This window comes from Hordeum vulgare, chromosome 7H (genome assembly GCF_904849725.1).
Source record: "Hordeum vulgare subsp. vulgare chromosome 7H, MorexV3_pseudomolecules_assembly, whole genome shotgun sequence".
NCBI lineage: Eukaryota > Viridiplantae > Streptophyta > Magnoliopsida > Poales > Poaceae > Hordeum > Hordeum vulgare.
In genome coordinates, this window is record NC_058524.1 from 127,040,557 (window position 1) to 127,059,300 (window position 18,744).

At 43.6% G+C, this 18,744-nt stretch overlaps 1 pseudogene; it reads right to left on the reverse strand.

Annotated features, from left to right (window-relative positions):
- Nucleotides 1-211: 211 nt before the first annotated feature.
- Nucleotides 212-2,557, reverse strand: LOC123408470 (annotated as a pseudogene).
- Between the last annotated feature and the right edge of the window lie 16,187 nt (nucleotides 2,558-18,744).

Here is an 18,744-nt window from a genome sequence, read left to right on the forward strand (position 1 = left end):
GACAGGGTTTGTTAGGTTCCGCTGAGTGTGAGCGTGACTGTTACTGTGGGGCTGAGAAGCAAGCGACGGATATGCTGCATGAATTGGACGATTGGACTACCCTTGTTCTGTTTCGTCATCCTATGGGTGGGTGGCAAAATCCGGAACCCTGTAGGAAACAAAAAAATAAAGATCTATCTTACAAAAATATGAACTAATGAACAATTATAATTTAGAAAAAACTTCTTTCTGCCGATGCAACGGTCACAGGAATGGTCAACAGAACTCTATATGCAATACTTGCATTGGAAAAACAATCATGCCGCTTTAAAAAAAATTAGAATTTCAACAGGCCTGATATTTTCTTTTGGCATGAAATTTTGAAGAAACTTCAACTCAACAAATATTTCATTGGCATCAATATCAGATTGTTTATCCTTCATATGGGAAGCCTCAAGATTAACACAGGAAGATTTTAAACTATCCTTATCCAATGAACGCAATGTTTCAGAGGTAAATAAGAAACAAAATATTTTTTGATAACCTTCATATTGCTTAAATCTTCTTATGAGTGAGGAAATTGCTTGATCAACAATACGTATGAAATAGTTGACTCTAAATGATTCCTCTGCACACTGTGTGGCAATATTTGTGTCGTCTGGGTTCTCATCAAATTGTTTCTTTCTTTTAATTTCTCTTCTTTTACGAAATGTTGCATCAATATTCATCTCAAGTGCAATTTCTTTGGCTATCTCCAATGCTTCTAAGAAACCAGTTTCTCTGTACCCCTCAAAGAAAGAAATAAGCCCTTTCACTTTCTCAATTGCAACATCAATAAACATATCCTTTGTTTGCAAGTTCTTGCTTACTAAATTAATAGCAGACAATACATCATACCAAATGACTATTGTCACGATATATTCATACTCTCCAAGTTCATTGTTTGCCAAACCTAGAGCCTCGCTTCTTGCCTTTGGATCACTATCAGTTTTCAGATACCTGAAATTAAAAGAAAGTTCATAAATGTTATGGCTGGATCTAGTCAAAGCCTGAATGAATTACATCATTATCAATATGAACATATTGGTTACCTGAAGTAGAGCCTCCCGAATGTCTGAACATTGAAATCTAATTGGTTTAACACCTTCGACACGACTCTCCCAACGCGTAGCTGACACAGACTTGAGAGTCAATCCTAATATGTTTTCTTTCAAAATATGTCATTTCTTAGTAGAATTTGCAAAAGTTGTATAAATGCGTTGGATGATCCCAAAAAAGTCTTTTGCTCTACCACAAGTATTGGCCATATCACAAAGTGTTAAATTAAGGCTATGGCAACCACAAGCAGGATAAAAAGCTCTAGGATTTACATCCAAAAGTTTTCTTTGTACCCCTTGATGTGTTCCTTTCATATTTGATCCATTATCATAACCTTGTCCTCGCACATCATTTATATCAAGATTAAGAAGTTTTAGCTCATTATGTAGCACCTCAAAAAGTCCTTGGCCAGTTGTATCATTTACATCAAGAAATCCTAGAAAGGACTCTTCTATGCAAACTTGACTTGAAGATGAATCCAGATATCTTATAATTAAAGACATTTGCTCTTGGTGACTTGCATCAGGGGTACAATCAAGTATGACAGAGAAATACTTTGCGCTCTTTATTTTCTTGATAATTCAGACCTAATACAAGAAGCAAGCAAGTGTAGCAATTCATTCTGAATCTTATGATCAAGATAATGAGCATGAGTTTCTTCATTTGTAATACGGCAAACATGCTCCTGAATAATGGGGTCAAATTCAGCCAACATCTCTACCAAACCCAAGAAATTACCATTGCTATCTTCATACAACTTGCCATTAGTACCACGGAATGCTAGATTATGCTTGACAAGAAATTTTACAATGCAAACAATTCTGAATAATACCTTTCTCCAATGGTCCTTCTCTTTCTCAAGTTGTCGTTGAGCTGCTTTATCAATAGTTTGATGTTTTTCCAATCTACTGCGCAACTCATACCAATTAGTCATACTCAAAACATGATCCCCACTTGTCTCATGGTATTTTAGTCTATTGGTCATATGTGACCAGTCATTACAGGCCTCATTTGCCAATTGACCTTTCTGATGACTTTTTCTAAATAACTTACAAGGAAAGCAAAAGACTCTATCAAGTTGTTTAGAATAGACAAGCCAGTCTCTATCACAACACTCTCCATTTGATAGAAATCTAGTATAGAATACTGCGGTAAACCTTTTACGATATCTATCTGTAGGACCTTTCTTAATTGAATTGTCTCTTTTTGGACCCTTTTGTGCTAAGATATCAATCTGTTTAGAATCAAGAGAATCCCAGTTTCTTTGATCAAATATACCAGACTTAGAAGAATCATCAACATCCTCACGAGGTGAACTATTCAAGTTAACATCAATATGATCTTCCTTTACCTCCATATTATCTGTCTCTGTGTGACCACCTCTAGCATCATTGTGAGGAACAATTGCAAGGGTAGAAGGATCAACAGACTTATTACCAGATGACACTTGCGGTGCTTCTTTTCTAACAAATTTGACCATGCCACCTTTATAAGATTTATTAATTAAATTTTGTTCTTCCGCTTTTCTCTTGCGCTTATAGGCACTAGATTGATGTTTCCCCATGATGACTCAAATCTATATTATTGAAACACAAGATTAAAAAGATGAATACAATGAAATTGAAGTTATAGAGTAGCATATATCAATTGGAGATCATGCATCAATGTTTGGCACTTAGACGAACTGTCTAACTCACCTAGTTTTGGGTCCTGCACGGATGAACTTGGATCGATCCCACGAGACGACAAGTCTCGGCGGCGGTCTGAATCAGATCGCTTGATCGATCTGATGAACAGATGAAGTGATCAGTGATGATGCGAACGACTAAGGCGACGAGCCGACGAGATATTCTTTTCTTACCGAAATATAGATGGAGAGTGCTACTCGTACATGCGCATGCACGGCGTCAATGGTAGAGATGAGCTGCTCTCGCTGATCAGAAGCTTTCCCGATGGCGTGTCGGCATACGAGGTGGACGGCACGTATCCTTCAGTGCGACCAGCCGATCACGTCTACAGATTGATGGGATTCTATAGATCGATGGGAATATGTGATCATGCGAGCACCAGGCCTGGCGATCACGTTTCCTGCGGCGGAAGACCTGCGCACTTGACTTGCGCACCTGACCTACAGGCCACAGGCCCAGGTCGCTCGAGGCAACGTCCCACTGGCCCAGGCGCCCAGCGGACAGCTCGCTCGAGGCGCCCACGGCGCGGAGACGAGCCATGACGCACAGTTTTTTTTAATACAACTATATGATATAGTATATATATATTGGGGCCCCCAAAATCGTGGGCCCTGTGCGGGCTGCACATGTGGCACCAATGTGAGCCCGGGCCTGCATGCAGGTGTATGAGACTAAAAAGTTTCCTTTTCAACCCATTTTTAGATGTTTTGTAAGGTGGATAGGCTCTTCTAAACATAGCCCAACAGATGAAAAAAGCCATAGAACGAAGGTGAAGGGAGCTCGCCCATACATGCGGGTTGGGCTGAGCTACGCTATGTTCGACCGTGCAAAAATCCCTCCCCGGCCCACTTTCCTCGCTCGACCTCCCCTCACACCCCCGCGCTCGTGACCTAGCCCACCGCCTCACTCTCGCATCCCCGTCACCAGGAGCAGCCCGCCGTCGTATCCCCGCTGCGAGGAGCGGCCCGCCGTCCGGCCGAGCGGTAGCCTCCTCCCCCCCCCCCGTTCCTTCACCTCCCCCCTCGCATCCCCTGCCAGACCAGCAAATCATCCGTCGTCGCGTCCTCGCCGCCAAGCCTAGCCCACCGTCCCATCCCCTCCGCCAGACCGAGCCCGTCGTCCCCGTCGTCTCCGATTGCCCCTCTGCCTCCTCCCCTTCCGCCCTCTTCCCCTCTTCCTTCACCTTCCCCCTCTGCCATCTTCCCCCCTTCCTTCACCTTCCCCCTCTGCGTCGGACATGGCTGCATCAACAGGGACCTTCAGCTCCTCCCTCCTTCCTTCACCTCCTCCCTCATATTTATTTTGTTCATGGCTTGTGATGCTGGAATAAATCTGTTGTGTTAAGTTTTATTTTTTTGCATATTTTCTGCTAAGATTGGATTTGTTTGTATTGTAATAGATGGATGAATTTGCAAGAAAACGAAGGCAGCTTATTATGAGAGGAGACGGTCTAGTGGATGGGTTTTATGCTTACATGATGATTATGTTTAGAAAGGCTAGACAAAAAACACCGCGGATAACCGTGGGCAGCATGGTCGATCGTGCCATAGCTAGAGAGTCAAATTTGAGATATATGTATCACTCTAGTGGCATAAACTATTCAAATCAATTAAGAATGAGAAAAACTCCTTTTTCCGTTTGTGTGCTATATTTAGAGAGAGAGAATTGTTGTTGGATAGCATCCATACTTCTATCGAGGAAAGCACCCGCTTCAATACATATTTCAAGGTAATGTGTTTTTCAAACAAAGACAAACAACCGATGGGACTTTTGAATAACACCTATTTGTCTTTATTAATTAGGATTGTGTTGGAGCAATTGATGGGACTCATGTGCTTGCTAGAGTCCCCAAAAACATCTCAGCTACCTTTAGGGGTAGAAAGGAGGGGACTACCCAAAGTGTCATGGCCATGGTAGACTTTGATCTAAAGCTTACATATGTACTTGCTGGTTGGGAGGGGACAGCTCATGATGCCCTTATACTCCCTCCGTCCCAAAATAACTGTCTCAAGCTTAGTACAATTTTGTACTAGAGCTAGTACAAAGTTGAGACACTTATTTTGAGACGGAGGGAGTACTTGCAAATGCATTGGAGAGGGAAGATGGGTTGAAAGTTCCCACAGGTAATAAATTAGAGCATGCTACCCAAATATATTAATATTTCTACCCATAGCTAATAGTTACTATTTCATAGGAAAATTCTTCCTTGTTGATGTGGGGTATGCTATGAGGCCGGGTTTTCTTCCACCATACCGTGGCACGAGGTACCATTTGAAAGAGTATGGGCATGGTAACCATCCTCAAAATGCTAAAGAGTTGTTCAACTTAAGACACTCTTCTTTGAGGACAACGGTTGAAAGAGCTTTTGCCGCCTACAAAAACCGTTGGAAGTTTGTCTACAATAAGCCATTCCATGGTTACAAGACCCAAGTAAAAGTAGTGCTAGCTTGTGCAATTCTTCACAATTGGGTACTGCAATATGGTGAGGATGAATATTTTCCACCCGAGGAACACATGGGATCTGGAACCCAATGATGAAGATCACAATGATATTGTACATGACAATAATTCTTGGGCTCAAAAGAGAGATGAATTTGCAAATCAGATGTGGGTGAATAGAGGGCTAGCAAACGTTCGATGTATCATATGTGGTCGTGTTGTAAAACAATTCATGTGTGACTTGGTGTTCTAAAACAATTGTTGTAGTATTTTATTTATGTGTTGAAACATGCTTTTGAGCTGCTGAAATATGCTTGTTATGTGCTCAAATTTGTGTTTTATCACGTGAAATATGCTTTTGAGCTACTAAAATATGCTTGTTATGTGCTGAAATTAGTGTTTTATCAGCTGAAATATGCTTTTGAGCCGCTGAAATGTGCCTATATTGTGCTGAAATGTGTGTTTCATCATCCGAAATATGCTTGTTATGTGTTGTAATGTGTTTTTAACTTCTGGTCTTTTTTGTAGATGGATGATGAAGTGCAGGAGATCCCAAATGTTGGTGCTCTTCCGAAGAAGGCCCTCAAGGTCATGAATTGGACTGCGCCTATGTCGGCGATGATGTTGAAAGGGCTTTCAGAGGTGGCGGCTAGAGGTGCCAAGACTGACAAAGGTTTCAAAGAGGCTGCAAAAATGAAAGTTTCAAAGTGCATATCTTCATTCGTTGGTTATGACGTCTCTATTACTCAAGTGCACAATCATATTCGCAAATGGCGGAATAGGTGGACAAGGATTGTTTATTCGAATGGTTTAAGTGGGGCTCTCTGTGACAAGAAGATGGTATTGCTAGAAGAACAACACTATTTGGGCCACACTCAGGTATACATGTACATGTAGAAACCATTTTTGCTTGCTGAAATGAGTTATCTTATTGCTAAAATGGTGTTGAAATGAGTTAGTTTTGCTGAAAATGATGATGTTTTATAGTTGAAATAATATATGTTAAGTACTTTCGTTCAAGTGGTGTTGCAGGATCATCCAACTGATGCTGAATTTCTCAATTCCCCGCTTGAGTGCTACAATTATATGGAACTCTGCTTTGCTAATAAGCATGCCACCGGGAATTATGCAATGGCAACCAGTGTGCCACTGGGAACGCATATCCTTGTGGAAGACAAGGATAAACCCAATGTCATGGAGGGGAAGGAACAATTCATGAGGTATTGCAACATCTTCCTAGGGCTAATTTTAGACTTCCTAATGCTAGTGCCACTCACGACCCTTCACCCACTTCAAATAAGAAAAGAAAGAGGGCCTCTAGTTTGACTGAGGAGGACTTACTCTAGTGTAGCAACATGACTGATGCTATGCGTGAGATTGCAAGTGCTGTCAACAACACTTGCCATGCTGAAAACACACCCTAACTTGTGCAAGGTCGTCATGGACCTTACCGTGTTTGATCAAAATGAGCCCTTGCTTGTTTTAGATTATCTCACAGAACATAAGGCCAAAGACCTTAACTTTGTGAAGATGGATGATGAAGTCCGTCAAGCTTCGTTCAAGCGTATCTTGAAAGAAAATCTTGATATTCTTTGAGTTGATGTTAGTTGATGCTTCTTAAAACTATCCCTTTTGTAATGCCTACTAATGGAACTATCCCTTTTGTATTTTGAATGAGACTACTTATGCATTGCCACAAATTATGATTGTTATGTCTTATGCAATATGAATTTACTCAAGCACTACTATAGTTTATGGTTATTATGTAAGATCAATCTACTCGTGCACCGCTACAATTTATGGTTATTATATAATATGAATCTACTCGTGCACCGCTAGAAATTATGGTTATTATGTGTTATGTTAATTGTTGATTTTTTTATTAATATAATCATTGTTCAGATTATGTTGGCATGGTAATATTTTATTCCTAGAATTGTTTAGTGAAATGTCGAAATGATGTTTCAATATTGTCTTCGCGCCAAAAAAAATGATCGTGCAGCCTAGCTCAAATACATGCTACCAAACACAGTCTTGGCACAACATGTCTTATTTGATGCAGCCTACCAAACAGAGTCTCAGCTCAGCATGCGTCAATACATACAGTGCTACCAAACAACTGCAGTTGCATGTACTAAGCATGTCTCAAATGGGAACAACTATGCTAGGATGGGAACAGCTACCCAACACACCCTATGAAGGTTGTAGCCTGCACGCACGTAGCGACGCACCGGATATATAGACATATAGGATGCGTTTGGTTGCATGCATTAGGCCTAGTCAGGCCCGCGCGGATGAAAATGGCTTGTTTGATAGCCTGCATTCACCTTTTGACCCGCATAGCACGAACCTCAAAGCACCTCTTAGCCAGGCCCACTGGGAACGGTCGAATCGGCTGTTTTTTTTGCAAGCCAGGCTCGAGCGATGCAGGGGAGGGGAACGCCGCACCGCGGCGCACAGGGGAGAGAGATGGCGGGAGCGATGGCGCATCTCCAAAGACGTGGTGGGACGAAATCGAGTCACTGCCTGCCGATTCGGTCGCCCTATATATCGAGGGTGACCGCGGCGGCAAAACTCCCACCACCATTCCCCGCCCCCCTTGATCTTTCCTCCGGGTGGATCCAGTTCAACGACGAGGTAAGCGGTGCAACAACTTCGGCGACCAGTTGACTGCGGTGGTGGGTGATAACCCACAAGTATAGGGGATCGCAACAGTTTTCGAGGGTAGAGTATTCAACCCAAATTTATTGATCCGACTCAAGCGGAAGCGAAAGAATATTCTCAAGTATTAGCAGTTGAGTTGTCAATTCAACCACACCTGAAAGATTTTGTGTCTGCAGCAAAGTATCAGTAGCAAGGTAATATGATAGCAGTAGTAGAAACAGTAACCAATAGCAGCATAGTAACAACAGTTGCAACAGAGTAACAACAGTAGCAGTGACAGCAGTTGTCATGCCCAAGATGCGACCCTATCCTCAATTTGGCACGAGGGCCTCGTGAGAGATAGAAGCGCATATCGTCGTGTCACAAGAATGGATATAGTTACAAGTACATGTACTGAAAAGAAGAGAGATATATATAGAATTGGCTTAGACTCGCCACAAGCTACATCAGAGTCACATCAGTACATTACATAATCATCAAGAGTAAGAGCAGGGTCCGACTACGGACGAAAACAAACGAGAAAAGAAGAACGACGTCCATCCTTGCTATCCCAGGCTGCCGACCTGGAACCCATCCTAGATCGATGAAGAAGAAGAAGAAGAAGCAACTCCAATGAACAATCAACGCGCTCGCGTCAAGTAACCTTTACCTGAAACTGCAACTAGTGTTGTAGTAATCTGTGAGCCACAGGGGACTCAGCAATCTCATTTCCAAAGGTATCAAGACTAGCAAAGCTTAATGGGTGAGGTATGGTTAAGTGGTGAGGTTGCAGCAGCGGCTAAGCATATATTTGGTGGCTAACTTACGAGTACCAGAAATAAGAGGGGGAAGATCTACGCATAACGGACGTGAACTACTCATGATCAAATGAAAGATCCTGAACACCTACATACGTCAGACATAACCCCACCGTGTCCTCAATCGGAGAAGGAACTCACGAAAGAGACAGTCACGGTTACACACATAGTTGGCATATTTTAATTAAGTTACTTCAAGTTATCTAGAACCAGTGTTAAACAAAGCTTCCATGTTGCCACATAACCACGGGCACGGCTTTCCAAAAAGATTTAACCCTGCAGGGGTGCTCCAACTAGTCCATCACAAATTACCACGAGCCGCATAGAAATCCTCAATCACGAAGCTCGCGATCTCGTCGAATTCCCTAGTGGAATACCTCAACCCTGAGATTACCCAAAGCATCACCGGAATCCCGATGCACAAGATATTTCGTCAAAGGTAAAACTAATCCAGCAAGGCCGCCCGACGTGTCGACGAACCCGATAGGAGCCGCGTATCTCGTTCTCAAGACACGACGGATGGGTCACACTAGGAGAACCAAACCTCGGGTTGCCCTGCGGTGGCCCCATAGTCTGCCAGTTTGGACCAACACCCATGAGGAGCACTGGCCCGGGGGTTGATTAAATTTCCTCGGGTGCCGGCGGGTCCCTATGCATTATTATTAGGTTGTTAGGCAAATGTAGTACCAAAGTTGGGCCTTGCCAGACCAGTCTTCATCTAAAACGAATTATCAAGGGGGTCCCCATAACAACCCCGATCGTGTTAGGAGCGCTCATTTATGGAACATAACACCGGTAGCCGAAAACTAAGGGGGCAAAGGTGGAACAAAACACCAGGCTAGAAAGGCCGAGCCTTCCACCTTTTACCAAGTATATAGGTGCATTAAAATTAAATAACATTTAATATGGTGATATAACAAGGAACCCATGTTTTCACATGGAAGCAACTGCACCTGCAACTAGCAACGCTAACACAAGGTTAAGCAAGCAGTAACGTAGCCAATCAGTGGTTCGCTAGGTTGAACAGGTTGAAGGTTTTCATGGCATTGTTGAGAGGCTGATATTTAACATATGGTAGGCAACGAGACATAGACGATAGAAACAGTAAAACTAGCATGGCAATGATAGTAATGGTATCTGGGGAAATGGTCATCTTGCCTGAGATCCCGCTTGGAAGAAGAATGCCTCCGTGAAGCAGACGAACCGACGTAGTCGAACGGGTCCTCACAATCTGGCACGCTTGCGGAACTCTATTGAGACGAAGCAAACCGGAAACACAAATCAACACACAGAATTCACCACACGATGCACAACACAAATGAGCGCGTAGGCATTTTAAATGAGGTCGGAAATGACATATAGCACCTCCGAGACGACCTCACATGTTAATTTACAATTCTGTCCAGATCTGAACTAACACATTTAATTAGTTGTTAAACAGCAAAACAAATAGGTTCACTTGATTCTACACGTCATTTCAAGAAATCTACACGTAAAGAACATCTCCAACGGAGCTACGGTTCAAAAGTTACAAGCACCGCAAGATATGATGGCATGAATGCAATATGTGTGCAATGACGGCTACGAGCACTTCAAAAAATACAACCAGCAAGAGAAAATGAAACTACACGAGATTCTAAGAATGTTTCATGTAGGACACGATCAAATCGGAGCTACGGTTCAACAACTACGAGCAAAACAAGAAATCACTACAATCTGCCAAAATCAGCCACATAGCATTTTGTACACCCCACAACTACGAGCTACACAACTCAAATATAATCAACCAAGGCATGACACGAAAGAGGGCAAGAAGCACTACTACAAACAACTAACGACAACTAGCATGGCATCATGGATCACTAGGGAAAGAAGTCACAAAATGGCATCTCACACACTATTTCAGACTTAGTGAAAATAACACTTCATGAAAGTGCAGTTTTCGATCTGAAGCCATATTGACAGCAGCAAAACCTATAGCTACAGGACTCCAAATGGCATGAAAATTCACAGCATGCTAGAGAAACACAAGGGCTACAACTAACTCCATTGCAGCAACCTCAAAAGAGCTACAGATCAAAAGAAACAAGCAAGACAAGACAGGAACAAAATATAACAGATGCCAGACTTAGAAATATTTCAGCTCCTCCAAATCAGCACTATTTCTAGCAACTTGAGAGCAAGCAAACCACACCTAAACATGCATATCTATTGCAATCAAAAATATCAGGGGCTAGACAAAACATCCAAGATCAACTCTCTAGTTGACAACTCCTTCAAACGAAGCACGGAATAAATCCTACGAATTAAACAAAAAGGCATCACGGCAAAATATCGCGCAAACTAACTTGCTCAAAAGCTAAAGCTAAATACACAGAAAAATCCCATGGATTTTTCTACCCCAAAAATATTTAAAATATGTGGGGTTGCACAACAAAATAATGCCACACGAAAATGCGAGATAAAAACCTATTCACGGGAAAATAAACCAGCGGCAAATCCCTACACGCAAAAATACGAATGACTACTCTAAAGTACATGGAAAATGTGCTCCTAAAACATGAACATTTAATCTACGATATTCGGGCAATCCGGACACGCACGAAAAATAATTATGGGACGAAACCTATAGAAACAACACGTTATTCTAGGCATTTAGCATGGCAAACCACGTCAAACAAATATGCAAGTTGTGAAATCGTGATCTATGCGCAAAACTACCTCAAAACCATATATTACACGTCTCGATCCGATTTACGGTGTTAAAGTTACGGGGTTTTTTAAATCTAGCATATTCCTGAAATTATAAAACCGAAAATCCTAAAAATTAAAATACTACCAGGCCTAATATGAGGGCGCAAGATACCTAAGGCGCACTGGGGGCGAGGATTAGCTCACCTCGGGGGAAGCCACTCGGGCCGGTTGGAGTAGTGGGCCGAGCAGGGGAGGAGAAGGCCCATGCGGGGGCGCCTGGTAGTGGGCCGAGGCGGCCTGCACGGGAGGCCGGCCCACGCGGGCGCTGGCGAGCGCTCTCGCTCGGCGTCGCAGCTCGGGCGGTCAACGCGGGGCTCGAGCCTTCCACGATCCCGCCTGGATGGGGAGGCTGGCCGGCTGCAACCGGCGGCGGGGCCACTGCAGGTGATGGGAGGCGGCGGATCGGCCGCGAGGCGGCAGAGCTAGCGGCGGGGCTGGCGCGGGGTTGAGGTGGCGGCGGGATCTGCACGGTAGGGCGGCGCGGGAGCTGGAGCACGGCGAGGCAGGGAATAGCACGGGGGCCGGAGTTGGCGAGCGCTGCGGGCAGGGAGAGGCGGCGGCGAGGGCGCACGGGCCGGCGACATGCTAGGGCGCGGCGCTAGGGGCGCGGGAGGCGCGCGCAGTGGAGCTCGGCGACGGGAGCACGGAGCTCGGGGCGGCGGCGGCTGAGGTTCGGGCCCGGCGGGCTCCAGATGGGCCTGGGCGGGCCCACGGCGGCTGCGGCTGGAGGGAGGAGAGAGAGACCAGGTGGCGGCTAGGGTTTGGCACAGAAATCGATGCAGGGGCTGGGGTGGTGTTTAAAATATACACGGGGTCTATTTATAACAAATGAGGGGCTAGGTTACCCGGAATTGCGTTCCGGATCCAACCGTGCGGTCGGATTCGGACGATTCCGAACGTGGGAACGGTTACGAAGACGTGTAGTGGGGATATCCGGAGACGAGAGGGAGAATGGGCGGCGCGGCAATGATTTTTAAAACACCGACAAACGTCTGACGTAGACCGAATACGGTGCCGCTACGGTCGACCGTTCGGGTACCAGACGGACTCCGATCGCGACGAAATTCGACAGTTGGCCTAGCTATAACTACTTATGACCGCATGCCAAGTTTCACCCCGATCAGAGAAAGTTTTATGCACACTTTTAAAATAGGGTTTGAACGATGCCGCGGGCGCATGCGTGTGTGGACGGGCTCAGAACGGACAACGACGAGAACCTGCAACTAACAACGGATGAAAGTTTTGAAAACGGGCGGCAACGGAGATGCCGATGCAATGCAGATGATGCGCATGATGTGATGATGATGCGACAAAAGAAAATAGACACACGACGAAAATAGAATAGAAGGGGAATCTTCTGGAACGTCGGTCTCGGGCTGTCACAACTCTCCTATACTACAAGAGGATCTCGCCCCGAGATCCAAGAATGAGAGAGGGAGAGGATGAGAAGGAACGAGAGGTAAAACTTAGTCGCTTCTTGACAAACGAGTGAAACCAACAATCCTTGAAGGTTGCAAGGAGATGAGGACTGATATGAGAAAGAAGCAAGAATTCACGGAAAATTTCGGCAGCACTTCGGTAGGAAAATGGGACGAAAAATTCGATAAGATGGGAGAAATAGACAATATTCATTACAAATAACTAAATAGAACAAGGGAACACCATGATCTTGGTAGAACAACATAATAGACCCAAAAGAGCAACATCACAAAGCCTCCAGAACAAGAGAATATGAACTAGCTCATACGGAAGAAGAGAATGAAGAAAAGAATGACAACTACTAACCCCAATGAGCTTGACAAGCATTCTTGCAAGAAGAATTGAACGGAGTTGTTGGAAAAACGACAACGAAAAGAACAAGATAGTAGTGGGCTTATGGAAACCTTTTCAAACTAATGAAGTGACAACCATCCACTAACAGAAACAAGGATTGATTGGGAGAAACAAGATATGAACAATTTCTTACACCAAGAGGATACATTGAGAACTTAGATTAAAGACAAGCACCATAATAGCAACAATCCATAGGAAAGGCTTTAGGTGAAATCCAAACCAAGATAGCTCAATGAAGAAATCATGGGTTGAAATATCTCATGATCATAGAATTGGTGGATTTAATTATCTCGTCTTGAGAGGCAATCTCTTCGAGACTCCTACACTAACAAGAATGTTATAATACCACCTCAAAGGATAAAGGAAGAACAATTGCACATATAAATGCAAGAGAAAGGATACTTCAGGTTCTCCAACAAGAATCTTGAACAACACTTTGAGAAAAAATCACACCCTTGAAGAATCACCATGATGAGCCTCCGTATGAGAAGGATGGTGCAAAGATAAGAAGGATGAAAGAATAAGATTGAAGCCTTGCAAGACTTTGATGAAGCTTCACGAAGAGAAACTTGAGAAAACATGGCATTCCAGAAAAAAAGATAAGAACACTTGAGAAAAAGGAATTGATATCATGAGCCACTCCGGAAGAAGAATTGAAATCTCTTGGAAGAAGGAAGGACAAGAATAAGAATTATGTTATGCTAACCCTTCATCAAGTTTAATTGATGACAAGCAACGGATTTAGCATACAACTTATTCTTCTAGAAATGAGTCTAGAAGAGACAGAGAGAAAAGCACCACTTGAAGCATAATTGAAGGAAGCATCGGTAAGAATTCACAATTGAATGGGAACACCACGAATCAATGGAGATACATGAGAATGAAGAGATCATGAGCCACCTGAGAGAAAACTTGAACAAGGCACAGGATAATCGAGAGACGAACGAAGAGACAACAATTGAGACGAATTGAGGATGAAAACTGAAAGCTGAGAACGAAGATTCTTCTAAAATGATGGCCTTCGGAGGAACGAGAAATAAAAACAACTCAGAAATGCACCTGATAACAAGAAATAGATTACTCCTGATTGACAACAAATGAGAGGATACACGAAGCTGAGATGACAGTCTTCACAAGAATGGAGCAAGATTTGAGAGAAACACTCTTTCGAATTGCAAGCTGAGAATGATGACGAGAACAACACCAAGAATTACTGAGACACTCCGGAATAATGGAGAATGAAAGGTTGAGCCAACATGAGAATTAATTCGAATAGATCTTGGAGAAGGGATATAACTGATGAAATTCATACTTACGTCATAGTTGAAAAGAATTAAAGATCTCCGGAAAATATTACAAGAGCTAAAAGATCCTGGGAAAAAAACCTGTGGGTTATGGGCCCACTCAAAGAACCATCGTTGGAAAGATTACTTGGAAGAGAGATATTGCATCGTTATGAAGAGAACTAGATGAGGTTGAGAACCTCGAAATAATTAAAAGAATTGAAAACACGAAACTTCCGAGATATCTTCAACACTGTGGATGAAAAGAGAGGAATGAATAACCAAGATAGCCTGAAAGAATCTCCAACATGAAAAGGAATTACAAGGATAATTAGGATATGATGAACACGGATAGCTGAATTAAATTCACCGGTAAGGATGACAAGAATGAACAAATATGACACGAATCTGCTGAGAATCTTCACAATGAACCACCGGATAAGAGAGAAAAAGAACAGACATCGGAAGCACAATGAAAAGAAAACTCTTGGATGAAAATTGAATCACTGAGAAAAAGGGCGGGAGGGTGGGGAAAAACAAGGACAACTTGGGCTAGATGAGATGAACTCCGGAATAAAATGAGAGAAAGATCTTGCAAAAATTGGAGAGGATTGAATCCACTTGGAGAGAAACACACCGGTTGAAAAGAATTAACATGACGACCTGATTGAGCAAAGAATTCACATTCACATAAAAATATGAGAACACAAATTAGAGAAGATCTGAAATCACCACTTGACATCGAAGCAACTTGAATCACCATATTCCAACAAAACAAGGGGTGAGGCTTATGAAACAAGCCAGAACAAACTCATGAGAAAGATTTCATCCGATATTTTCGTGGACAGGATCGCACGGGCTCGATTTTACAGTAGCCATCAAGTGCAAGGCAGTGCACCCGACATACGAAGCGTCCCCGAGTCGTAGCAAGCTACAAGGACTCTTTAAGACACAACGTGTACCGCTGTAAGTCGACCGTCAACAAACGAATCCACTAGATGTCGAACCCCAACCTAACATCATGTATTTGTTGGAAGATTGTCCTATAAGCAACTACTTGAATTCCCACCTATGAATTCCCGAAATATCTGGTCATGCAATCTAGTACACGGATAAAAGGAGTAATATCACACAACTCCTATACTAACCCGTCACCTGTATCACATCCGTCAACACACGACCAGAATCTCGGACCTTCATCTACAACAGACCCTCGTGATCACAACGGTACAAAGTATGGCAGTACTCCCGAACAATCTGCACCAGTACTGGGGACCTCGGGGTTATCTCGCCACTACTAGTATTGAAGCAATTACGAACATCCTTCGTTCTGAGATACTAAGAAATCTGAATGATAACGATGTGCTCAAGAATCCCCTGGAGCTCAACTCCCCTGAAACTCAAAGCATATAGGAGGCACCAAGACAGAACTCCGTCACATCGGCATCATATAGATTCCAAAAATATCCGCGTGATCCTAAAAAAAATTTGAGTGAGAAGAGGAGTAGAGTAAATTATTACGTCAAGATTCCTCACCAGAGCATAGAAGAGGAGAAAAAAGAATCCTACTCTCCGATATGTAACTAGACTCAAAGTAGTTTTTCACTAGACTCGACTCGGCCAAGATTGATCAATCAAGGGGGCTCCTAGGTCGGTACTGCTCTAATACCAACTTGTCACGCCAAAGATGCGACCCTATCCTCAATTTGGCACGAGGGCCTCGTCAGGGATAGAAGCGCATCTCGTCGTGTCGCAAGAATGGATATCGTTACAAATACATTTACTGAAAAGAAGATATATATATATATATATAGAATTGTCTTACACTCACCACAAGCTACATGAGAGTCACATCAGTACATTACATAATCATCAAGAGTAAGAGCAGGGTCCGACTACGGGCGAAAACAAACGAGAAAAGAAGAACGACGTCCATCCTTGCTATCCCAGGATGCCGGCCTGGAACCCATCCTAGATCGATGAAGAAGAAGAAGAAGAAGCAACTCCAATGAACAATCAATGCGCTCGCGTCAAGTAACCTTTACCTGAACCTGCAACTGGTGTTGTAGTAATCTGTGAGCCACGGGGGACTCAACAATCTCATTTCCAAAGGTATCAAGACTAGCAAAGCTTAATGGGTGAGGTATGGTTAAGTGGTGAGGTTGCAGCAGCGGCTAAGCATATATTTGGTGGCTAACTTACGAGTACCAGAAATAAGAGGGGGAAGATCTACGCATAACGGACGTGAACTACTCATGATCAAATGAAAGATCCTGAACACCTATCTACGTCAGACATAAACCCACCGTGTCCTCGATTGGAAAAGGAACTCACGAAAGAGACAGTCACGGTTACGCACACAGTTGGCATATTTTAATTAAGTTACTTCAAGTTATCTAGAACCAGTGTTAAACAAAGCTTCCACGTTGCCACATAACCGCGGGCACGACTTTCCGAAAAGATTTAACCCTGCAGGGGTGCTCCAACTAGTCCATCACAAATTACCACGAGCCGCATAGAAATCCTCAATCATGAAGCTCGCGATCTCGTCGAATTCCCTAGTGGAATACCTCAACTCTGAGATTACCCAAAGCATCACCGGAATCCCGATGCACAAGATATTTCATCAAAGGTAAAACTAAACCAGCAAGGCCGCCCAACCTGTCGATGAACCCGATAGGAGCCGCGTATCTCGTTCTCAGGACACGACGGATGGGTCACACTAGGAGAACCAAACCTCGGGTTGCCCCACGGTGGCCCCGTAGTCTGCCAGTTTGGACCAACACTCATCAGGAGCACTGGCCCGGGGGTTGATTAAATTTCCTCGGGTGCCGGCGGGTCCCTATGCATTATTATTAGGTTGTTAGGCAAACGTAGTACCAAAGTTGGGCCTTGCCACCCCACTCTTAATTTAAAACGAATTATCAAGGGGGTCCCCATAACAACCCCGATCGTGTTAGGAGCGCTCATTTATGGAACATAACACCGGTAGCCGAAAACTAAGGGGGCAAAGGTGGAACAAAACACCAGGCTAGAAAGGTCGAGCCTTCCACCTTTTACCAAGTATATAGGTGCATTAAAATTAAATAGCATTTAATATGGTGATATAACAAGGAACCCATGTTTTCACATGGAAGCAACTGCACCTGCAACTAGCAACGCTAACACAGGGTTAAGCAAGCAGTAACGTAGCCAATCAGTGGTTTGCTAGGTTGAACAGGTTGAAGGTTTTCATGGCATTGTTGAGAGGCTGATATTTAACATGTGGTAGGCAACGAGACATAGACGATAGAAGCGGTAAAACTAGCATGGCAATGATAGTAATGGTATCTGGGGAAATGGTCATCTTGCCTCAGATCCCGTTTGGAATAAAAATGCCTCCGTGAAGCAGACGAACCGACGTAGTCGAACGGGTCCTCACAATCCGGCACGCTTGCGGAACTCTATTGAGACGAAGAAAACCGGAAACACAAATCAACACACAGAATTCACCTGAGATGCCGATGCAATGCAGATGATGCGCATGATGCGATGATGATGCGACAAAAGAAAATAGACACACGACGAAAACGAAATAGAAGGGGAATCTTCTGGAACGTCGGTCTCGGGCTGTCACAGCAGTAGCCACAAAGTAACGTAGCAAGGACGAGTAGGAAAAACTCGTAGGCATTGGATCGGTGATGGATGATTATGCCGGATGTGATTCATCATGTAACAGCTATAACACGGAGAGATATGTAACTAGCTCCCGTTCGTCAATCTAATGTAGGCATGTATTCCGTATGTAGTCATACGTGCTTAGGGAAAAGAACTTGCATGACATCTATTTTCCATCCCTCCCGTGGCAGCGGGGTCCTAATGGAAACTAAGGGATATTAAGGTTCTCCTTTTAATAAAGAACCGGACCAACACATTAACACTTGCTGAATACATGAACTCATCATACTGTGGTCATCTCCGGGAGTGGTTCGGGCTATTGTCACTCCGGGGTTGCCGGGTCATAACACATAGTATGTGACTACAACTTGCAAGATAGGATCTAAAACACACATATATTGGCGACAACATAATAGGTTCAGATCTTAAACCATGGCACTCAGGCCCTAGTGACAAGCGTTAAGCATGGCAAAGTAGTAGCAACATCAATGTGAGAACATAGTGGATACTAGGGATCAATCCCCATCAAAACTAACTCGATTACATGATAGA